Here is an 8,838-nt window from a genome sequence, read left to right on the forward strand (position 1 = left end):
TTGATGCTGATTTCAGCAATTAAGAGTATTTAGCCAGAAGCATAACTCTCTCAGTCATGTTTGCTTTCACATCAGTGCGAGACCCTACCCCAATCCTTATCCATGTTCACAGCAGATTAGCTGAATCTGCAGACTTTGACCCGAATACACAGTTCTGAGCTTTTGGTACTTTTCAGTTCCAGTCAGGTCAGAAAAAAAAGAAAAAGGTGACGACCCTGAGGGTATTGCGACACTCATATTCACAGCATCCATCACGATCCCAACAGAAATGCGTGGGGAAAGCAGCAGTAAGCACTCCCATTTTGCAAGAAAATCAACACCCACCATCCCCTCAGCCCTCTATCCCCCATGGACATTTCAGATTCTTCTAAAAACTGCAGAAATCTAGCTCAGAGAAAGGAATGAGCTCAAGTACAGATGGAAATTCCCAGAGTTATGACACATGCACTCAGTTCACAGAAGTATTCTTGCAAGATCCAAATATATCCTCCCTCCTTGCACAGGACATAAGAATGATACGTGAATTTTGCCAAACAGTTGACCTTTGGAACCAGTACGCCTTGCATAATGGGAAGAGTAATGTCTTCCAGCTTAGGAATTACACCATGTGTGACCTGAGCTATGGAGGAAATCATCTAAATAATTCCTGTGATATCTTCTGGCCTTCAACTCCATTGCCCACATTATTCATTGGCCTGAAATTTATGTCATCAATTTGCAGTAAGGTGCAAGGTGAGTGCAGACCATCAGGGTTCCCATTTAACAGCTTCTTATACCAAATTTGTAGAAATATAGGCAAAAATGCAAAAGGCAGAGCAATGGCATCTCTGACAAAATCCACGACTCAGCTGGAATTTCACAGACTATTTACTCTTAGACCACAGGCAAGAAACAAATATATCCACAACAGGAAAGCTGCTGAAGACACTTAAAAAGTAAATATGATGTGTGTCACCATGGGCTGCTGATAGATCCTTCACGACAAGGCAAATCAGCTCATTTTTCCTCCCAGCAAATGTCAGATGTTTTAGGAATGGTTTGTTCTGCTGATTATTTCTGTTAAATGAGTCCTATTGTAATTACGAAGCCTGCGATCTAGGCTTAATCCCTGGCTCCAATCTCCCCAGTCTTTGAAAAAAAAATTATCTCAATCTTGGCATGAACCATTGTGTTCAGTCTCCTAAAAATTCAACTCAGGGTAGACAAAGCTCCATAAATGTTCCTGAGGTCGGAAATGAATGCATATTTATTGCAACAATAGCTGTATTACCAGCCATTCACAGCTCCAAGAGCAAAACACAGGAGTTTCTTCGGAAATAAAACCAAACAGATGTCTCCAATGAACACAGTTATCGTATCGGCAGAATATTTCCTTCAGTAATCTCCCTAGTAATTAATTTTTTCTGTTATCACAAAAGCCATTTTAGAAACTGGGAAGAAAAAAACCCCTGCTTTTCTCACCGGCCTCCATGCCAATCCCAGGATCGCAGCCCCCGTCTCATCCGAAGGCAGCTTCCGAATGGAGAAGTCACTTGAGACGCTGCTCCTCTGCCTTTCCCCGGCGGAGGCCAGCAGCCCCCATTGTCTTCCTGCAGAGAGGGAGATAACAATGAGTTTTTTCCCCAATAAAAGCGAGTTCAAAAAAGCATTTACCTGTAACAACAAAAGCAAGCAGATAAATAAGAAGAAAGCACACGTGGTGTTTAGGATAACATGCAATTAAAGGATTAAAAATTCATACATTTCGATGGGAAACAGCATTGAAATTGCTGAGCCGTTAATGACTTTGAATGAAAGGGGGGCTTATCTCTTCACTCAACCAGAGTGTTCAGAACCAAGATAGACCTTTTATCATTTTTAATTGTTTCATTCATGGCACGCCAGAGATGTGTTCCTGCCAGAGAAGTTTTTGTTATTTCAATGCCTGAAAGAAACTTTTCTAACCCTGCTGCTATTGCCTCAGGTGGTGAAGCTGCCTGGGGAGGGTGAGGCAAGGGGAGGAAGACCATGGATGTGCATCAGCCTTTCTAGCTTTTTGCCCCACTGCTGGCTGTCTTCAAGAGCTGGATGGAGAGGTGTGAGCATGGTCCACAGCCCAGGCTCATATAGACAGAGCCTGATCTGGAGATGCTGAGTCCCCATAGGATGGTCCCAATCCTCCTGTGTCCTGAGTTCACTTGGCTGAGCCCTCCAGTCGCCAGAGAGCTTTTGCTAAGAGAAAACCACAGCCAGAACTAAACCTAAACTTCTGGTCCTCACATAAAGGCTTGGATAAGATTTACGGGATGCAAGGCCTTCTGCTGAATGACTGTCACCCTTTCTATGTTACTTCTTAAGCACGTGTGTTATTTTTAGACAGACAGATAGACAAGCAGCTAGCTAGGGGGATAGGCGTATGTAGATACACTGGAGAAAGGGAAATTCATGCCACCCTTTTGTTGTCTCTCTCTCTTTAAGAAGCAGTGTTTTAAACATGACTCTTTTCACAGCCATAAAGACACGGCGACTGTTTTTGTAAAGCAAGCCGAGCGTCCCGTCTGATCACACAAATGGCAGAGAGCGGAGCTCAAAGAAAAAACTCGGCTATCGGGAGAACTGCAACGGAATTGTAATTGGACGATGGCCAGTTCGCAATTACAGATAAGGCTGAGGTCTGATAGATGCAACACAAGACATTGGCAATGGAGAGCTCTATTTTCATCATGTTAGAAAAGTGGCCTGATTTTTCTCGTTTCTGGAAGATGATGGGCACCCTTGATTTATAATTTGGCCATTCAGTTTCTAGTACTTGATGATTCTTTCTTTTATAATTGTGACCAAAAATGGCAAAAAAGGATTTTGCTTACAATATTCAAAGACACAAAACAAACAAAACCCCAAGCAAATCATCTAATGAAAGGGATCAATCAGTAATAATTATAGCCTGAAAGATGAAAACTTTGGGAAGCAATGGAGGTGTGAAAGGAAGAAAGTGGAAAGAGTTTTCTGAGCTTAACATCTGTTCAGACACACATTCTCTAATAAGCATCCGATAAATTTGTCTCTTTACAAGGGACGAGAATTACCACCGACGGTGTTTGCCGTGAGTTCCCTTGGAGCCCAACGTGCAACACGCAGAGGGTCATTCCTACAGCTACAGTGCTGCCTTCTGTCCTGTCTGGAGGGCTTTACATGGGATTTTAGTGGCATTTTCCCCCCTTATTTTAATCTTGTGCTGTTGGTATGGATGAATGAGATCCAGATCTATGCAAATCTATGTAAATAAGTGACATCTTCCTGAACATAAAAGTTATACCAGCTTTTCCCAGCAACAGACCTTTCTCTCCAGCTCAGCCTTGCAAAGGGCACAGCTGAGACCTGGTAGCTCTGACCTGTGCTCCCACCAGAAGAGTTCACAAGCTCTCGATTTATTAAGCTCATCCCACAGAAATACTTAAAGTTGAGGCATGTGCTTAAAATTAGGAATGCTGCTGTGAAGTGGGACCATCACGGCTGTAACTTCTGTGACTGCTGGAATAAAGGCCGTTTGTCTTTGCTGAATTTTAACATGCAGGTGTAGCATGTCTCTGTTATTTCTCCACTTGCAAGAGGAAAATAGCACGAGGTGAACTTTTTAAAATTACTTTTTTATTGGCATTTTCATTTTTTAAATATAAACATCGTCTGGTTCACATTACTCAGTCAGCCACACAGGAAATGGTAATAAGTTTTGCTGATACTATTTTTCTCCGAGGATTAACAAGGATAATATTTATATATGTATTAAGAGATTGGTGCATACCCTCAGGCAGCGGCAAAGAGAAGCAAAAATATCAGCAGCATCAAAACAAGTTGCAGGTGGCTGGCCGTTACCGCATTTCAGTGGCATGGCAGGATCAAGGGCACAGAAAGGACATCACTTTGGGCACTGGCACTGGATTACTCTAAGCTAAATCATCTTGTGCCGCTCACCAGCAAGGGGACAGTTTTCCAAGAGAGATTCCAACAGAGTTATCTGATCAGCGGCTGTGGGGTGAAGATTTGGGGCCAAATCTAGCAGCTGTATTTCAGCAGAGAGAATAAGGGAGAAATTGCCCTCTCCAGAAAACACTACATTTCTTACATCCTAATTCTCCATTAGTCTGATCTGGTACATGTATATGATGACGAAAATCAGCGTTGTGGGACTGTTTGGGGATCCCAACTCCAAGTAAAGGCCCTTTTGCAGGGTATGACCCATACAGCCTGCAGCATACACCCACCCTTCAAGGTGCAACCTCGGCACTTAACCATCTAAATTAAGAAGCAAGTCAGTCCAGTTGGCCTCTGCGGTCCAAATAGCAAGAGATGGGTTCCTTCAGACAGTGTCAGACTATTTAAGGACCCCCACTGGCTTCCTTCTGTTTTCACTGACCGAGGAGGGAACATCGGGCGGGATTTCTCTCACTACGTGTTAGTAATGTGGTATCCAAGCCTGAAATAGGTATGTGGGTCCTGTCTGCACCTCATTTCATTAAGAGAGATCCTGCACAAAGCATATACCTTCAGTCATTTCTGCTCAGGGAGAAACTTGGTCCAGTTGTAGCCAAAGAGAGGGATGGGGTGAGTAGCGACATACGTGGGGGTACCATACACTGGGGTTCACACAAGGGCAGGAGCCCATCAGGTACTGACCCCATCTCCTGAACCTTTGCCCTGTAGCTGCTCAAGTGAAACAGGAGAAGACAACCATAAGATGAAATCCAGATTATAACCATACATACTGGAAAATACTTTGCTCTTTTGCACACCCGTCTGACACCAGACCCCTAACCAGTTGCTCTGTCCTTCCAGTTCCTCCAGAAGCGACAGCCTCTTTAATCCGCACTAGGTCTGTGTAGGCTGGAGAGCAGTGAAGGAAAGAAACCCGGTGGCATCAGAGATGGAAGGGGAAAAGGCAAGCTGTGACTGATGCCTGTAATACCAACCACGCAAATCACAGACCTCAGTGAAACTCCTATAATTTAAGGCAGAAATAAGAAGTGAAACATTATGCCCATGTCACATATGATGGCTCTTGGAATAAGACAAACAGTGTGCAATCAGTTTAGACAGCAGGACACAGAAGAGAGGCCACACACTGAGATTATAAATACTATGGCACCAAAATTGTCCATTCACAGGTCTGGGCATCTGGCATGACAGCACCAATCCGAAGCAGACCACAGCATCCACTCCAGGAGCCTCCTTGGGGAATACAGTGAAAGGCAAAGCATATCTTTCCCATTTAATTGCTTTGAAATGTTTTCCATTCTTCCTGTACAAAGATTTTGTCTGAGCCAAACTCCTTTCAGGTCAACAGGACATAAACTTTGTGACTGACTTTAATGAGATTTTGTTCATGCTCTGAAGAGTAGAGCCTGCACTGAGTAAAGCTTGAATGCTCCTAATTCCCATTTACTCTTACTTCAAATGTAGGTCCAGCCCCTTGAGAGGACTTGCTGACCCTGTGCTGAGTGGCTCCCTGGCCAGTGAAATTTTGGATAGAAAAGGGTACAACTGTCCTGGTCCTATCTGCAGTGCCTGGACACCCATGCGCCCCCCAGATGAGGTCCTGCAGGAGGATAAATGATTTATTTGTAACTCCTAGTAGACCTCAACCCAAGTTTTCCTGTGTTTGTCAGCAGCCTCAAAGCATTCAAGCAGAATATTGTCCCCTCTCCCATTTTGGTCACAATAACCCCATGCAGCGCTACAGGCTTGGCAAAGAGTGGCTGGAAAGCTGCCTGGTGGAAAAGGACCTGGGGGTACTGGTTGACAGCCAGCTGAATATGAGCCAGCAGTGTGCCCAGGTGGCCAAGAAGGCCAATGGCATCCTGGCCTGTATCAGGAATAGTGTGACCAGTAGGAGTAGGGAAGTGATAGTACCCCTGTACTCGGTGCTGGTGAGGCCGCACCTCGAATACTGTGTTCAGTTTTGGGCCCCTCACTACAAGAAGGATGTTGCATTGCTGGAGCATGTCCAGAGGAGAGCAACCAAGCTGGTGAGGGGTCTGGAGCACAAGTCATACGAGGAACGGCTGAGGGAACTGGGGTTGTTTAGTCTGGAGAAGAGGAGGCTGAGGGGAGACCTGATCGCCCTCTACAGCTACCTGAAAGGAGGCTGTAGGGAGGTGGGGGTCGGCCTCTTCTCCCTGGTAACAGATGATAGGACGTGGTTGAGTCGCCATCCCTGGAGGGATTTAAAAGAAGGATAGATGAGGTGCTTAGGGACATGGTTTAGTGATGGGATGGCAGGGTTAGGGTAACAGTTGGACTGGATGATCTTAAAGGTCTTTTCCAACCTAAATGATTCTGTGATTCTATACTGTGTGCAAAGAGAAGCCTTGCACATACAGCTTCTAGGAGGTGGGTATAGGGTGGGCTCTTCCTCCTCCAGTGCAGTGGTGTGGACATGGGGGAGGAGGCATTGAGGTCATCTGGGAAACCTTTCCACGGATCCAGCCTGAAGGTGGAGGGAGGCAGACGCGGGAGAGCTGTCCCTGCCATAGGCGGGCGAGGGGAGATCAGATCAGATCCCCTCAGAGCTGATCCCCTCCAGCCCAGCAGATCCCCTGGTGCTCAGCAGAGGAGGTGGAGCTGTGCTCTCCCTTGCGCCCCCCTTGCACCGTGCCGCCCGTGCTGGCGGACGCGGATCGGCTCCCGGCGGTGGGGCTGCGGTTACTGCGCAAACGCCCTGGCAGGCAGCGGCCGGAGTGTGCCTGGAAGGAGGCTGGAGGAACGGCTGCATTAGGGCCTCGGGGGCTGGCGGCTGTATCTGTTAATCAGCTTTATGGAAACCTTTGGGGTCAAAAAAGTAATAAAATAACAGAGGACAAGCCCATCCTGCCTCTTTGCACTTTCCACCTTTCTAGTCATTTTATCCTTCCTTCCCACAAAATCAGCTCGCTTTGGCCTGACCTTGTAATGCGACAGCTCTGTTTAGCCTGGCAAAATTAAGATGATTTGTCCCCCTTCGTGTTACTGCATTTTGCTTTCACTGTGCTCCTCCAATCTGTTTGCTTCAAGCTCAGGGCTCCCTAATTGTATTCCAATGGAGACAAACCTCATGATTAAAAATCAAATGCGAGCCTAGCCAGGCTTCAGCAGCACCGGCGTCAGGATCCCTGAAATTGCAAACTCAATCTTTCTGATGGATGTAATTCGGGGATCTGTTTTGTCACCCTTGTGTTGGTGCAAGAGCAACCCCCGCCCCGCCTGCCCCTCCTTCCCTCACTCCCCCTGGCAATTTCCTCATTGCTTAAAAATATTCAGTGAGGCTACATCAAAGTGAATATTGAGACTTGTATTATTGTTGCCAGGGGTGACATTAGATGAGAATTATATGAAACAGTAAGGGCGCTGGAGTATAATCCATTTGACATTTGGAACATGTTCCCAGTGCTCTGTGCTCTTCGAAACATTCACACAACAGAACTGTCTTCATTTTCATCACAATATTTGTGTGCGTCAGTAGATTTATCTCTCCTTTTATCTCTCTCTCTGGTCATTCTCTGCAAGGCCAACAACAAGAAAAAGCTCATTTCTGGGGCTCCTGCCCCATCCAAATATCATTTTTGCTTGTTCATACCCAGAGGACAAGGGGGGAAGTAAATTGCTACCAGCATAAGGCTGGTCCAGACATGGGACCAGCACGCGGTGCTCTTGTGCAAAGCCATCAAGCTCTAACCCTTCCACTGCTGTGCCTGCAAGTCCCAGGCCAAGGTCTGAATTTTTAGAACACCTTGGGAAGTTGAAGAAGCCCATGTGAAGCAGTTTTAGTTCAAAATTGCACCAGAATGGCAGATGCAGACAGTGAAGAAACGTTTGTGACAGATCGGTTCCTTCTCTCCTTCCCTTGGCAAACTGCCATGAAGGAGCCCACGTTGGGTCCCAGTACCTACAAAGCTGCCTGCCTGCTAACACGGTTTCACGCTGCTCCGGCACCGAGCCCACCCGCTGAATGCCTCGGGCAGCCAGCGCGGGCACAGTGTGGCACAAACACGGGGCTGTGACTTCCAGCCTCTCTGGAGGGCAGCCAGGTTTTTGCTTCTGCCACCCAGGTTGTGCTACACAAACACATGAAAGCACGGCCACAAAGTAAAACCCAAATTCCTCTGAATTTCCAAAGACTTCAGAAAAAGTTGTGAACTTGATGGCCAGAGCACATCTATTTCAGACAGGACTATAGATTCACCCAAACAGCCCCTGCCACGTCTGTGCTCATTAGTAGGGATTACCTTTGCGACTGCATCTTCTGATTAACAACTTGGGTGGAGAACCTAGTCATTTGAGAGTCCCCCAGGCAGTTCCTTTTACAGAGTTGACCAGATCGTACCTAGACAAGACACTTGTCCATAATCAGTAGGAATTGTTCTGCAGACGCAGAAGTTGTCATTCAGGACATCTTCTGAATGTAAGTGAGATATTTAGGAGATGTTGTGTAGCGTGTCCAGAGAAGGGCAACGGAGCTGGGGAGGGGTCTGGAGCCCAAGGCTGATGGGGAGCGGCTGGGGGAGCTGGGGGTGTTCAGCCTGGAGAAGAGGAGGCTGAGGGGAGACCTTATCGCTCCCTACAACTGCCTGAGAGGAGGGGGGAGTGAGGTGGGGGTTGGTCTCTGCTCCCAAGTAACAGGTGATAGGACGAGGGGAAATGGCCTCAAGTTGCGGATGTGGCGCTGAGGGACATGGTTTAGTGGTGGGATGGCAGGGTTAGGTTAACGGTTGGGCTTGATGATCTTAAAGGTCTTTTCCAACCTAAACAATTACATGAGTCCATGATTCTAAGTATTTTAGACTACGATTCTCGCTTGCATCCCCATTATCCCAGGAATTTGCAAAG

The sequence above is a fragment of the Egretta garzetta genome, unplaced genomic scaffold (genome assembly GCF_000687185.1).
Source record: "Egretta garzetta isolate BGI_Z169 unplaced genomic scaffold, ASM68718v1 scaffold368, whole genome shotgun sequence".
NCBI lineage: Eukaryota > Metazoa > Chordata > Aves > Pelecaniformes > Ardeidae > Egretta > Egretta garzetta.